Raw genomic sequence first — 17,120 nt, forward strand, 5'->3', positions numbered from 1 at the left:
TGGTCACCTTTGGAAATAATGGCAAAGAGAAAATCATCGGTATCAGTAACATTGGTATCACTCCCTCCACTTGTATTGAAAATATTTTTCTTGTAGATGGTCTTAAACATAACATGTTAAGTATTAGTCAATTGTGTGATAAAGGTTATAAAGTAGTTTTTGAATTATCTATGTACATTATAACTAGTCTCACTGATGCTAGCACTAGATTCATTGGACATAGGCATAGCAATGTTCACATGATTGATTTGGATAATCTCTCTTTACAAAGCATGCAATATCTTATGGCCATGAATGCTAAAATTAATGAGACTAGTTGGCTTTGGCACCGTAGGCTTGCACATACTAGTATGCACACACTTTCTAAAATCATTAAAAAAGATTTGATTTTTAGTTTGCCAAAAATTAGTTTTGATAAAGATAAAATATGTGATGTATGTCAATTAGGTAAACAAATAATTTTTTTTTTTAAATCTAAAAATATTGTTTCAATATCTAAACCTCTAGAACTCTTGCATATGGATTTATTTGGTCCTACAAGGATAACTAGTCTAGGAGGAAAAAAATATAGTTTTGTAATCATTGATGATTTTTTATGTTTTACTTGAATTTTGTTTTTAGCTTCTAAGGATGAAGCATTTTCAACATTCTCTAAGTTTTGCCAAAAAGTTTCAAATGAAAAAGGTTTACCAATTATTTCTATTCAAAGTGATCATGGAACTAAATTTAAAAATAAAGATTTTAAAAAATTTTATGATGAAAAAGACATAGATCATAATTTTTTAGCACCTAAAACATCACAACAAAATAGAGTAGTTGAAAGAAAAAATAGAATACTAAAAGAAATAACACGTACCATGTTATGTAAAAGCAAGCTCCTAAAGTACTTTTGGGCAGAAGCAATTAATACAGCATGTTACATTCTAAACCGTACCTTAATAAGACCAATTTTAAAGAAAATATCTTATGAACTATGGAAAGGTAGAAAGCTTAATATAGGTTATTTTCATGTTTTTGGTTGCCGGTGTTTTGTTTTGAATAATGGCAAAGATAGCTTAGATAAATTTGATGCTAAATCTAATGAAGCTATCTTTCTTGGCTACTCCACTTCTAGTAAAGCTTTTAGAGTATTTAATAAAAAATCACTAGTAGTGGAAGAGTCGATTCATGTTGTTTTCGATGAAATTAATTATGATAACCCGGCCCAATGGGCCAAAAGCCCACTAAGCCCATTAAACAAAAAGAAAAAAAAAAAGAAAAGAAAAGGAAAAAGAAGAGAAAATAAAAGAAAATAAAAAGGGAAAAGAAAAAAAAGAAAAAGAAAAGAAAAGAAAAATATATATTTATATAATAATAATAATAATAAAAGAAAAAGAAAAGAAAAGAAAAATATATATGTATATAATAATAATAATAATAATAATAATAAAATAATAATAATAATACACATGAAAGGAAGTTTCTTTCATCCCTCTCTAAAGTCTTTCTCTCTCTAAAATTGGACTCTTTCTCTCTCTACTTTCTCTCTCTAAAAATTTTCTCTCTCTAAGAAGCCCTATGAATCTCCTATTAGGCCACCTTCTCCACTCCTAGGGACCTATGATCTTAAATCGGTTTAGAGCCAAAGGGAGAGATTTATTGGACTGATCATCAAATCGATCATTTCTTTATATTATGTAATTTTATTAAATATATGAAATAAAATTTATTGATGATTTAATATTTTAAATAAGACTGTCTGGTTCTTTTAAGGAAGATTAAAAGGTCCAGGACGATCGAGGTAAGTGGATTTTATGCTCCTTATTTATTTTTAAATGATCATGCTTTTATGTAAAGAATTGTTATTGATAAAATCATAATTTTTTATAAAATAAGGATCGACATATGTGATAAGAAAAAGCATGTTTTATTATGAGCATTAATTTCATGAATATGTCTTATAAAAATAGCATGATTATGAAGCATGAATTTCATTATTTTTTCAGTTATGTATATGTATGTTTTAAGAAAAAGATAAAATGATTTCAAAGGCTCTCAGATGGCTATGAATAAATCTCTTCGAAAAGGTCGACATCCGGAGCTAGCATCCACACGAAACATGGCCCTGCCAGTGGGTATAAAGTTGGCACATGAATTAAGAACTCTGTCGATGAAGAAACATGACCCTGTCACGGGTATAATAGTGACCTTAGCATGAATGTCTGTGAGCAATGTTTTGAAACATGACATGAATACATGATAAAAATGATTTACGATTCATAATTGTGAAATATACATGATTTATGCATACATGATGAGCTTATAACTTGTTTTATTATATGTTCTATGAAATGTTTATTTTTACAATAATTGTTATTTGCTAAATGATGCATTATCATAGAAAATTTATGCTTGATCCGATAAGGAAGCGAAAGTCTACTTACTGAGCTGGTGTAGCTCATATTCTTTTTTTTTTTCTTTTTCATGTACAGAGAAATAAGGCTAGGACTGATGGAAAGAGAATCCAGGCTTGGGGATCAGCAAAGCAAGTTTGAAAATTTTGCACTAGGAATTCAGTTTATATTTATGGATTGTAGTCATTATGAATTTTAAGACTTGGATTATTTCATCTTTGGATTTAGATGCTCTGAACCAGTTTTGGTTTAATTAAATATTTGAATTGAACTTTATTATTACATTTATTTGTGATACACCTATTATTATATTTAAGAAGATGAATTTTGGCTTCGTGTTATCGTAGGTCCATCCCTCGGTAGCATGGCCGTGTTATATCCCGGGTTTGGGGCGTGACATTTTATGGTATCAGAGCGATAGGTTTAATCAAGGGTAGAACTTAAAACCTAACAGTGGGTAGTTAGGTTACGCATAGTTAGACTCTGACTTAAATTATTAACTGTACTGCAACTCTGTTATAAAATAACGTAATAATGTTGGCATTTGAATAGGAAGCGATGAGCGATAGGGAGGGCGAGACCTTGACAAATATGGCTGCTAGGACAAGAGGAGCAAGAGGAGCAAGATTGACGTCGCGAGGAGCTGACAAGCAACCAGTTGAGCGGGCTCCTGACGCACCGACCACACAGGCGGACATTGCTGGTGTATGTCAAGTGGTGGCTCAGCTTATCTAGCAGCAGGCACAGACTGCTCCTCGACCGACATTATCTATGGAGTCATACTACGAGAGATTCAGAAGGCTCAACCCACCTCTATTTGACGGTGGATTTGATCCTATAGCTGTAGAGATATGGATTCGAGAGATGAAAAAAATGTTTGATGCCCTACAATACCCTGAGAATATGAAGGTCCGATTAGCCGTTCCTATGTTAAAAGGGAATGCCGAGTTTTGGTGGACTGCAATAAAAGCTGCCTATGGGAACAATGATGATCAACTCACTTGGGAAGAATTCAAAGAGATATTTTATGATCAGTACTTTCCGGAGACAATGAGATTGGTAAAAGAAAATGAGTTTCTAGCATTAAAGCAAAAGGATGATATGACAGTGTTAGAATATGCTAACAAATTTAATGAGCTAGGCCGCTTCTGCCCCCAGTTTATGGAATTCGAAAGAAGTAAAGCTAACAGATTCGAACAAGGTCTAAGATATGGAATTCGATCCCGTCTGTCTTCTCATATTTTCAATAACTACAAGGACGTACTGGAGCGAGCTTTGAAAGTGGAGTCTGAATTGAAAAGAGCAGATCTAGAAAGAGGAGATAAAAAGAGATCGAGATCAGCAGAAAATCTAAAGGATCAGCAAAAAAATTTCAAAAATAATAACTCTGATAAGAGGAAAGAATCTTCATCCTGCTCCTACTGTGAAAAAAATCACAATGGACCTTATCTCAAGAGGATAGGAGCATGCTTCTTATGTGGTGAGAAAGGATATATGGCTCGTGATTGCCCAAATAAGAAAAGAGATGACTCTAGACCTAACAAACTAGTTGATCAAAAATAAAAAAGAAATGCACGAGTATTTACTTTAAACCAGCAGGAGGCCAATGCAAATGATCAAGTGGTGACAGGTATTATCCCAGTCAATTCTATTCATGCACGGGTGTTATTTGATTCTGGCTCTTCACACTCTTTTATATCTCTCAAGTTTGCTATTTCTTTGAATTGTGTACCTGAAAAATTAAATGAACCATTATATGTTAGCACATCTTTTAAAAATATTATTGTTGCTAACATTATTTTCAAGAATTGCATAATCCAAATAGAAGAAAAAGAATTAGCAGCAGATTTGATTCAGCTAAATATGTATGATTTTGACGTTATTCTTGGGATGAACTGGTTATCTTCGTACCATGCACATATTGATTGTTTTAGAAAAAGAGTGATATTTCAAATTTCAGATGAACCGTAATTCTTCTTTCAAGGTGAAGTTCATAATATAGAACCCAAACAATCTTTGGGTATTATCTCAATCATGAATGCAAGAAAAGCTTTAAGGAAAGGATGCAAAGCATTTTTGGCCCATGTAATAGACGTCGAGAAGGAAAAGATAAAGTTGGATGATATCCCAATTGTCCAGAAATTTTCTGATATTTTTTCAGATGAACTACTCGGACTGCCCCCAGAGCGTGAGGTTGAATTTAAAATTGATATCACCCCAGGAATCGGACCTATTTCAAAACCTCCTTATCGGATGGCTCCCATAGAATTACGAGAATTAAAGGATCAACTGCAAGAACTTTTGAATAAAAAGTTTGTCCGACCAAGTACATCACCTTGGGGAGCTCCTGTGTTATTTGTGAAAAAGAAAGATGGGAGCATGCGTTTATGCATTGACTATCGGGAGTTGAACAAGGTAACCATAAAGAATAAATATCCTCTTCCTCGAATAGATGACTTATTTGATCAACTTCAGGGTGCTCAAGTTTTTTCCAAAATTGACTTACGATCAGGCTATCATCAACTAAGAATTAGAGATGAAGATGTATCTAAGACTGCATTTAGAACCAGGTATGGCCATTATGAATTTTTAGTAATGCCTTTTGGACTAGCCAATGCACCAGCTGTTTTTATGGATATGATGAACATGATTTTCAAGCCGTATCTGGATCAATTCGTTGTTGTTTTTATTGATGATATCCTAGTGTATTCTAAAAATATAGAGGAACATGAGAGATATTTGAGGATCGTGTTTCAGACCTTGAGAAAAGAGAAGCTCTTCGCCAAGCTTAGCAAGTGTGAATTCTGGTTGGATAGTGTTGTCTTCCTCGGCCATGTAATATCTAAGGAAGGAATCTCAGTCGATCCAAAGAAAATAGAAGCCATGGTGAATTGGCCTCGTCCGACTAATGTGACGGAAGTTAAAAGCTTCTTAGGCTTGGCTGGTTATTATAGAAGATTCATCGAGGGATTTTCTCAAATTGCAATTCCTCTGACTCGTTTAACTCAGAAACGAATAAAATTTGAATGGAGCAGTGAATGTGAGCAGAGTTTTCAAGATCTGAAGCAACGATTGATATCTGCACCAGTTCTTACTTTACCATCTAATAAGGGAGGATTTGTCATTTATAGTGATGCTTCCAAGAAGGGATTAGGTTGTGTGTTGATTCAGAACGATAAGGTCATAGCTTATACTTCTCGATAACTAAAAGCCTATGAGTAAAATTATCCGACACATGATTTGGAGTTAGCAGCTATTATTTTTGCTTTGAAGATTTGGCGACACTATTTATATGGTGAATCATGTGAAATCTTTACTGATCATAAAAGCTTGAAATACTTATTTACTCAAAAAGAGCTGAACATGAGGCAAAGAAGGTGGTTTGAACTATTAAAAGATTATGATCTAAATATTAAATATCACCCTGGAAAAGTCAATGTGGTGGAAGATGCACTTAGTAGGAAGTCTTTAGCGAATGTGATGACTCTGCTATCCTTTCAGCAACAAATTCTGAGGGATCTTGAAGATTTACAAATTGAAGTGACTTGTACTGATGTTAAGAATGTGTTAGCAAATTTAATGGTACAATCAGCATTGATCGAACAGATAAAAGTGGCCCAACAAAGTGATATTCATTTATATCAGTTTAAGAAGGACATGGAGAAAGAGCTACGAACTGAGTTTAGTCTACATACAGATGAAACTTTTTATTTTGGGAACAGATTATGTATACCAGGAGATCCTGAATTAAAAAAAAAATTTGGAAGAAGCCCATAAATCTCGTTTCTCCTTTCATCCCGATAGTACAAAAATGTATAGAGATTTAAAATAACTCTTCTGGTGGAATGGAATGAAGTAGGAGATAGCTCGGTTTGTATCTCAATGCTTGGTATGCCAGCAAGTGAAAGCCGAACATCAAGACCTGCTGGTTTGCTAAGACCATTAGAGATACCAGAATGAAAATGGGAGCATATCACGATGGATTTCGTTACTGGACTTCCAAGGACAACAAGAAAAAATGATGCAGTGTGGGTGATTGTTGATCGACTTACTAAATCAGCTCACTTTCTACCTTTTCGAGTTGGCACTCCACTTGATAAGTTAGCCCCGATGTATATTGATGGAATTGTACGCCTGCATGGTGTTCTAATAAGTATTGTGTCTGATCGAGATCCACGATTTGTATCTAGATTTTGAAAAAAATTTCAAGATACTTTAGAAACAGAATTGAGACTTAGTACTGCATTCCATCCCCAGACTGATGGCCAATCTGAAAGGACAATTCAAACTCTTGAGGATATGTTAAGAGCTTGTGCTTTTGATTTTGGAGGATATTGGGATAATCATGTGACATTGATTGAATTTGCATATAACAACAGTTTTAATTCTAGTATCCGGATGGCACCCTATGAAGCCCTATATGGAAGAAAGTGTAGATCCCCTCTGTATTGGGATGAAGTAGGTGAAAAGAAATTAATAGGTCCCGAGTTAGTTCAAGATGCTAGAGATAAATTTATCTAATCAAGAGAAGACTCAAGGCAGCACAGGATAGACAGAAGAGTTAGGCAGATAGAAAAAGAAGAGAATTAGAATTTCAGATCGGTGATCATGTTTTTTTAAAAGTATCACCTACTAAGGGTGTCATGAGGTTTGGGAGACATGGCAAGCTGAGTCCGCGATATATTGGACCTTTTGAAATTTTAAATCGAGTAGGCATGACATTAATGATCTTCCATCAAGAAAGAAAGAGGGTACTGATGATACAAGTATTATAGAAGATGGAATGAAAGAGGTCACCCTAAATGCCTTGGATCAACTAAACAAGGATCAAATGGATGAAAAATATGAGGATAAATACATCAATGATCAGAACATTCAAGAGCAACCTCAAGACACAGATAATCTTTCAAGAAAATGGAGGTATGTCCACAATCACCCTAAAAAATTAATAATTGATGATCCGACTCAAGGTGTAAGAACTAGATCTTCACTTAGAAATATTTACAATTATGTAGCTTTTATTTCTCACTTAGAATCTAAAACAATAGATGAAGCTGAAAAAGATAATAACTGGATAATTGCTATGCAAGAAGAATTAAATTAATTTGAAAGAAATAATGTATAGACACTAGTTGCAAGACCTAAAAATCATCCAATAATAGAAACCAAATGGGTATATAGAAATAAATTAGATGAAGATGAAAATATTATAAGAAATAAAGTAAGATTATTTGCTAAAGGATATAATCAACAAGAAGAAATTGATTTTGATGAAACATTTGCTCTTGTTGCTAGACTGAAGCTATAAGAATGCTACTTACTTTTGCTTGCTTTATGAATTTTAATTTGTTTCAAATAGATGTTAAGAGTGCTTTTCTAAATGGTTATATTGCTGAAGAGATTTATGTTGAACAACCTCCTAGTTTTGAAAATAATAAATTTTCAGATCATGTATTTAAATTAAATAAAGCATTATATGGATTAAAATAAGCTCCTAGAGCTTGGTATGAAAGATTAAGTAAGTTTTTATTAGAAAATAGTTTTTCAAGAGAAAAAGTTGACACTACTCTTTTTATAAAAAAAAAGATAAAAAAATTTTAGTCATACAAATATATGTTGATGACATTATATTTAGATCTACTAATAAAAATTTATGTCAAAAATTTGTCAAGCTTATGCAGGGGGAGTTCGAGATGAGCATGATGAGAGAACTCACATTCTTTTTCGGACTCCAGATCAAACAAATGAAGGAAGGGATCTCCATCACCCAAAGTAAGTACACAAGAGAGCTATTAAAGAAATTTAGAATGGAGAGCTCAAAAATTATAAGTACCCCTATGTCCCCTTCCTATAAATTAGAAAAGGATGAGCATGGTAAAAGTATTGATATAATACTTTATAGAGGCATGATAGGATCTTTATTATATCTGACTGCAAGTAGACCTGATATAATATTCAGTGTATGTATGTGTGCTAAATATCAATCAAACCCTAAAGAATCATACTTAAATACTGTTAAAAAAAATTTTAGATACTTAAAAGGAACACAAAACCTAGGTCTTTGGTTTTCAAAACAATCATCTATGGACCTAATAGGTTTTTCATATGCTGACTTTGCTGGATGTAAATTTGATAGAAAAAGTACTAGTGAAACTTGCCAATTTCTAAGAGTAAGCTTAATCTCCTGATTTAGCAAGAAGCAAAATTTAGTGGTCTTATCTACGACCGAGGTCGAATACATTGTAGCTGGAAGTTACTGTGCTCAAATCTTGTAGATTAAGTAACAACTCATGAATTTTGGCATTGAACTTAAAAATATTCTCATAAAATGTGATAATACTAGTGCCATCAATTTAACCAAAAATTCAATTCAACACTCGAGGTCAAAATATATTGAAATTAGACATCATTTTATAAGAGAACATGTTCAAAATAATGATATAATACTTGAATATATAAATACTGAAAATCAATTAGCTGACATTTTCACTAAAGTTCTTAATGAAAATAAATTTTATGAAATTAAGAGAGAATTAGGCATCTTAGATCCTTCTATTTGAATTTCTATCACAATTTCGCTTCCAAAATTCTTCTCTAAAATTTTTAATTTCATTATCCTAATTTTGGAAGCCATCTATCATTTTTTTTAGGATTTTTCAAGTCATTTAAAGGTTCTTCAATACTATTCAGATACCTTCTTGGATTTTTATCCATTAAAATTTTCTGTCAAAAATTACATCAAATTTTTCATAGACCCTCCATGACCTTCTCAACTCGTTGTGACTATTTTTTGATTTTTTCTCTTGATCTTTTCCTCTATTTAAATTATTTTTCCTGTTGCCTGATAGAGCCCTGGATGGGGCATCCTATGGGACGTCCCATTCATGCAGGTAGCTCACCTATAAGTGAGCCCACCCGACTTCATTTCAATGAAACAGAGAGTTGGGATGCCTCAAATCCCAAGCCTTCTCCTCTCCCTCTCATCCTAATCAAGAATCCACATCCTTGCTCTCTCAGAAACCTCAAAATCCTTCCAAACCAAAATTCGTTCTTCTCAAATCCTTGATTCTCATGGCTCATTTTCAGTTTTTCTTAATTTTTCAAACCCTAGCCATCAAATCCGCGAGAAACCTCTCAAAAACCGACTTCTCCTCCCTGATTTCAGTTCAATCCGACCCTTCTTCACTCTCAAGATCATTTTCCACCTTTCTTTTTGCATCATAGCCCCCAAGATGAGGATGCCACAAAGGAGGAAGTTCGTGAGATCTCTGGAGGCAAAGGAGAGAAGGAAGAAGATTACACAAGAGCCGCCCCCTGCTTCACCTCCTGTGACACCAAGTAAGATCCTCTTGTCTGCTAGAAAAATTACATTGGGTAGGAATGTAGATTTCAAGTTCTTAAGGCAAGATGGATTTTCTATTGGGGAGAAGATGTTTCAGCAAGGTTGGAAATTCTTTTTGAGCTTGTCTAAACCAGTTTACATAGATTTGGTGAAAAAATTTTATTCCAATCTGTTTTTCTCTGAGGGAGTTTTAAAATCTTCTGTTAAGGGTGTTCAAATTATTTTAAATGCTCCAAGACTAGGTAGATTGCTTCAAATGCCCTGTGTAGGTAGTTGTTTGGATGAACTGCCTAAGAAAGAAGTTGGACTTAGAACCATACTTGGGAGGGTTGATGTGGATGGTTTACAAAAAATTGAAGCTAAAGATTTGAGTGTGGAGATGAGACTACTCCACCATATGGTTTCCAAAATTTTCTTCCCTAGAGGGGGAAGATATGATCTGATGATGGGGAGAGACATGTGTCTCATGCACCATGTTGTTTCAGAATCTCCCCTGAACCTTCTATTTTTGATGATTGATGCTATGAGGGAAGCCTTGAACAGGTCCAAGGCTCCCTTGCCCTATGGTATGACCCTCATAGTTATCTTTAGAGAGAATGGAGTCAGTTTTGATGGAGAGACTATTTGTAGGCTGTCATACATTGATACCTATTACAACCACTCACTTAGGAGGATGGGCTTTGTGAGAGTTGATGGCCGGTGGGTCAAGAGTCGTGCTGCAGAGGGGGATAGTGATGAGGATGAGGAGCATGCTGAGGGGGAGGGTCCTTCATCTCCTGTGCTTAGGTCGAGCCTAGCAGATCATCATGTTTCGAAGCCTGAGGCAGGACCCTCAGTCAGAGTACCCCCACCTAGTCATACCATGCCTACTTTCAATTTGAGAGATATCGACATGGGATAGCTTGCTGAGAGGGTAGCAGACATATTATCAGTCCAGCAGTAGCAGTTCCAAGAGCAGCTCCAGGATCAGGTTATGCAGTAGTTCCATCAGTTTCAGCTGTACCAGGAGCGAATCCTTCAACAGCTACAGCAGCAGCAGCCACAGTAGTATCAGCCAGCTTCTTCCACTGCCTTCCCGCTCCATCATTGGATTCATCTATTATCCCACACATTTCTTCATTGATGGAGCTATTATCAAACTTGAGTATCAGATTGCAGGGTGTGAAGAGCTCACTTTGAAGATTTAGTGGCAGGATTTTTGACTTGGAGAGGGAGATTGGATGGATTGTAGACTCTCTTTCTGCTGGAGTGGGCACATCGACTTCTTCTGCATCACAGATGGATGATCTGGCTCGAGAGATAGACAGACTTCACTCACAGCTTCGCTCTTCTCTTAAGGTGCTCAGGATAGATATCCGAGACTCCAAGGATTTTCTGACATCTGATCTGGATGGTTTCCGACTGACTGTGAGGGGTATCCTGTCTCAGCTTGATGCCATCAGGACTCAGCTTCAGTCTAGGCCCTTTGCATCTAGTGAGCCAGCCTTTGTTCAGCCTATTGCTTTCCATCCTCTGGCATCTTTCTCTCAATCCAGACCCTTCGATCGCAGACGAGGTTGATCATATCCCACTTTTCTCGATCTCATGCTCGATGCCCAGTCTTCCTGATTTTATTTTGTATTAAATTACTTAGTTATATTTTATAGATTGGATGTATGAGAGCTTTATGCTCTTTACGACTCTTGTAACCTCTATTTTGGTGTATATGAATGAGGTTGTTTCCTTTCTACTCATGTCTCTTTGGATGAATGTTTATTATTATGTCTCTTTAGATGAATGAATGCTTAGTATCATTTTTTGTTGGATGGATGAATGTGGTATCATGCTCTATTTTCTTGATACTTGACTTAATACCATGAACATCCTATTCTTCTAGTTTATTCTTTTTGATGATGTCAAAAAGGAGGAGAAATAATGAAAAAATAAAAAATAATGACAAAGGGGGAGAAATAAAGGTAAATGGAGAAAATAATGCATTTGGGGGAGAAATAATGATATAATGATAAAGTGAAAAAAATGGTGTAGTTCTTAAAATTTTTTAAAATTTTTTTACTCTTTTTAAGTTTTTTAACACTTTTTGCTCTGATATAGTATTTTATACTAAATTGTAAAAGCTATGATACTATTTCATCCATGTTTTTTAACAGCTCTAATACTGATTCACAAATTTTTTAAACTCTGATACATCTATTTTTACATTCATATTGATACTATTTGAAAACTTGCTCTTATCAATCTATTTATCTTAAATGCTCTACTAATCTTTTTTTTGTACTGATACCAAATTGACTCGATACATTCATTTTTTATTCTTGCTAAAATTATCTCTCTCTTGCTTTAACTTCAAGACAAGAAAAAGAAAGAGATATCTCTTTTCATATCTATTGCTTCGATACTATAATCCAAGAAATTTTTATGATACACTCTTTATATAAGAAAGGGAGAGATTTATTTTCAACTGATCAAAATAATCTAATCCATTCAAGAAAGAAGAGGATTTTGATTGAATAAAGACAATCTTTAGAAATTCTCTAATTACATTCATAAATTGTTTGAGCTAAATGAATTAATTCATTAAAGTTTGTATATCATGACTCTCTATGATTAAACTCTTGGCATAGTTCTTCTAGTGCTTCACAAACTCAAATTTTTTGAGCTTTAAAAATACTTTTTATGAACACTCAAATCATCATCAAAAAGGAGAAGATTGTTGCTCCAAAAATTGATTTTGATGATCACAAATCATTTGAGGAGACTACTAATGAGTTTTTTATGTATGGAGAATACTTTTATGATATTTTAGGTAGTCCAAGAGATTGGATTTAAAAAGCTTCATCAAATATGTCAAAAGTTAAAGTTTCAGCAAGTTGGTAAAGTTTTGAAGGCTTTTGAGAGTGTCCAAACTGATTTAAATTCATTTGAGAGCGTTTGGATGAGTTCTGATAAGTTTCGAACCTTAAATATATGAAAAACTAGGTTAAAACATGATGGGACGACCCACCTAGGTTATCCCCTTCTGTTGGCAGCCGACATGCAGCATTTTGGGTCATGGCATGCTGTAGGATGACCCACCTGGGATGCCTCATATAATTGGGACACCCCCCTGTGACCCTGAGACCAAAATAGAAAGCAGAATTTTCTGTCTGACCAATTGGGACGCCTTATGAGACACCCCAATGCCAGTGGGACGTTCCATTTTTGCGAGCACGTGTAACGGTTAGTTTTCAATCCATTTTTGATGCATTTAATGCTCATTAAACACTCTTTAATGGCTCTAAACCAACTCTAAGCCATTCTCAAGGGTGAATGGCAACTATAAATGCTCTATTCAAGTGAAAAATTATAAGATTTTTGCAAGCTCAAAGATTAAATTTGAGAAAAGTCATTTTCAGCCCTAAGAGAGAGATTGAAGTATTTAAGCATTCACCAACCTCTCTCCAGCAGCAATGAATTGAGAAATTCATTGAGAGTGAACAGCAAAAGCTTCCACCCCTTGAGTATTGTATTTTCACTACTTTTATTGTGTGTATTTAAGGGGTTTGTGTGCTGAAATTTGTATACTCTATTTTTTTCAAATAGTTTTTGGGTGTTTGAGTTTTAAGAGATTCCAAAACTCATTTGGATTGATCTGAATCCTGAATCAGAGTGTTGAGGGTTGGCTTATACCTGAAAAATAAGTGTTCTTGCTTGGAAGGCAAGGGTCGGAGGTATCCGACGTGGTGTAATCCATTATTATCCATTTAGTGGATTGAATTCTCAAGTAAGGACTTGGAGAGTGGATATAGGTACAAGATTGGCATCGAACCACTATAAATTCTTTATGTTTGTTGTGCTTGCCTCTCTTATCTTATTTTTTGTACTAATTACTTGCTTACTTCTTATTTGTGTTTGATTTTGTTTCTATTGCAAATTAATACACTTGACTGTTCACCTTGGCATATTGCTTAAGTAGTTCAATCTTTAAAAATTTTAAAAAGACCCAATTCCCCCCTCCCTCTTGGGCTCCATATTTGGGCAACACTAGCTTACATCCTAACTATATCTCATATGGTCTTTTATTTACAGACTTGCTCAGGACCTTATTAAGTATGTAGCAGGAAGTTTTAAGAGCATATTCCCAAAAAGAGATTAGCAGAGTTACAAAATCCATCATGGACCGAATCATGTCTAACAGTATTCGATTCTTCCTTTCTGACATCCCATTATATTATGGTGTTCCAAAAGGAGTCTATTGTGAGAGAATTTTATTTTTTTTAAGATATATCAAAAAATTACTGGTGAGGTATTCACCTCTTTGGTCTGATCGTAGAGTTTTAATACTATTTTTAGTTTATTTTTCTACTTCACTATGAAATTGTTTGAAAATTTTAAATAATTTAGATTTGTGCTTCATAAGGTAGACGTACCCATATCTCAATAGGTCATCAATAAATGTAATGAAGTAATAATATCTTTCTCTAGCGCCTATGTTCATAGGTCCACATATATCAATATGTACTAGACCTAGAACATCAGTGGCTCATTCATTTTTTTCTTTAAAAGGTGACTTGATCATCTTACTAAGAAAACAAGATTTACAGATCAGTAATGATTCACAATTATTAATTTCAAAGACACCTTTTTTGATTAATCTGTCTATCTTGTCCTAGTTCACATAACTCAGCCTATAATGCCAAAGGTAGGAATCACTGACATTATCTATCCTAGGACGTTTATTCCATATATACATTACACCAACAGGCTGTGATAGTAAGTATATGTCATATTTCAATTATTCTCGCATGATTTTAGTATCATTCATAATGATATCACAAAAATCATTCTTTTTTAAAAATTTAAAATCGAGTTTAGCCAAAAGACCTACAGAGAATGATATTCATCATAAAAGAAAAACAATAATGATACTCATCTAATATGACACTACTAGATTCGAAAATAAGCTGCATAGTTTCTAAAGCTAAAACTGGAATTAGGCTTCCATCTTCAACATTCAGGAACCGCTCGTCTTCTCTAAACTTCCTACTAATCTATAGTCTGAGCAACAAATTGCTAATATTAATCGAACTTTCGGTATCCAATACCCAGGTAATAGTATCACATACAAAAAAATTACAAAGAGTTATCATATAAGTACCTTATGAAGCAACAGATTACTTATTTCTCTTACTCTTTGACCTATTTGGGTCAAGGAAAGCTATATATATAGGATAGTTCTTCTTCTAATAATCCAACTTATAGAAGAAGCATTCTGCCTGGCTCTTGTCGATCTTTAACTTTTTGCTCTACTTTGACTTTGGATCGATGGCATGAACCTTTTGTACCTTCTTCTTCTTTCCTCTCTTAAAAGAATGATGACCTGTAGATGATCCTCCAATAACATGCACCAGCTCCTTTTGGAGCTGATAGTCCTTCTCGAATGTCTACAATAATCCTAGCAAACCATGGTAGTTCACTGCAGGTTTGGTCATTCTATAATGACTCAAAAAAGGAAGGTAGGACTTTGGTAGCAAGTTTAGGATAGTATCCTTGCCCAACTGTTCAGCTAACAGAAAGTCAAGTTCACTCAAATATTCAATCTGCTCGATAATGTACAATACAAGATCTGTGACTGACGCTCCTTCTCGCATACGAACATTGAGCACAGTGCAAGAGGTCTTATATCTCTCAGCATCCTCAGGGGTGTCGAAGGATTTATTCAATAATTGAATCATCTCCTTGTGTTGTGTATCCTCTCTAACTTATGGCTAAGTTCATCGTTCATAGCTGCCCTCATGATGCAATACACTATTGTGCGATCATTGAGCCACTTCACATAAGTGTCTCTTGCAGCATGGGATACATTAGCAGCAGGTTCTTCAGGTGCAGAATCTGTAAGTATGTACGGGATCCTTTTAAGCTCCAAAACGATCTTTAGCTTTCGATACCAACTATCAAAATTTAGTTCGATAAGCTTGTCACTGTCCAACAATGATCAGAGCGATAATGTGTTGGCCATTGCTGAAAAAGAAAACCAAAAGCCTATTAGTATATGAATCATTTTAATCCTAAAGATATGAACTTTGATCTAAAGGTCCTTCTATTATTTTATACGAATTGGTAGCCTCTACTTTCAATTCAAAAAATTATATTAATACCTTAGTAGGTACTAAAATCCATACAGACTGCATTCAGGCCCGACTATAGCTCAGCCAACCCTAGTGCATTCATAGGTAGGTTCTTAATCAATTATTTTACCAAATAATTTTTAACAATTAGATTTTGCTCTAGATATCTCTTCAACAGGCATGTGGTGTCTCTACTGAAAATCCTGATTAGGTCCAACCATTAACATGACTACACCAAGTGCATCTAACAAATGAATGCTCAGATCTGAGTGTGGCTTGGCCAATCTGACCATTGATTTGAAAGGCACAACAAGGTAGTCATATGATAAATGATAATTTCAATACCTAATAGACACCAGGCATATGGTGCCTCCAATATCTGTTTAGAATATTGGACGTATTATCATGTACCTTAATAGAAGGCTATGAACTAGTTATCACCATAACTGTATCATTTTAAGAACCTAATAATTTAGAGAATTTAATTTAATGATTTGAGAATAAGAGAAAAGATTGACCTGTGAGTCATAAGTCCTCCCACTGACTTCATCAAGTCATGAAGAAGACTTGATACAAGCTGGTCTAGAGACACCTAAATCAGTCATACTGATTTATCTTAATGGCTGGGTCAACTTGAATCATTCAATGACCTAACCTAAACATGATCTATGGAATTGGCCAAGTGAGATCGATGGGAGGGTCTGTTTTGGCTTACCTTAGACACCATCGAAATAGTCAGGTAAGCGGACTCTCAATTAAAAATCACCGATTGAATTGCCTTGCAATATTGCCAAACTTATCTTAAATACTAATTGGTGGATTAGTTTCAATTCAGTCAGTCAAAGGACTCAGGCTAAACTTTTGAGCCACGATCATGGTCTAAGTGGTATGGTCAAAAATATGGACTTAATCAAACTACAACTATTGAGGTTGATCTAGAGCAGTTCTGATCTAATCTAATTTAACTTTTGATTAAATTTAATCAATTTTTTTATTTAATTCATATTTATTTCTAACCCTAAGTCTAATCCAGTTAGATGATTTGATTCGTGCTAACCCATTGTGCATTGATTTATGAGGTATCTTTAAGATCTTCAATTCTTAAATCTAGATCTTTTTAAAAATTTAATTCTAAATTAAGTGTGTGAAATATATGTTTCAGTTTATAGAACTATTCTACTAGGATTTCAAGTGAAGCATACCATATGTTTTAAATTAAAATCTAATTTTTAATTCTATGTTTAACAATGAAACATGTATCAATTTTATCTAAATTTTGTA

General features: G+C 34.4%; 1 pseudogene; it reads left to right on the plus strand.

The window, feature by feature from the left end:
- Positions 1 to 2,984: 2,984 nt before the first annotated feature.
- LOC140852854 (uncharacterized) lies at positions 2,985 to 10,232 on the plus strand (annotated as a pseudogene).
- The last annotated feature ends 6,888 nt before the right edge of the window (positions 10,233 to 17,120 follow it).

This window comes from Elaeis guineensis, chromosome 12, assembly GCF_000442705.2.
Source record: "Elaeis guineensis isolate ETL-2024a chromosome 12, EG11, whole genome shotgun sequence".
NCBI classification, from domain to species: domain Eukaryota; kingdom Viridiplantae; phylum Streptophyta; class Magnoliopsida; order Arecales; family Arecaceae; genus Elaeis; species Elaeis guineensis.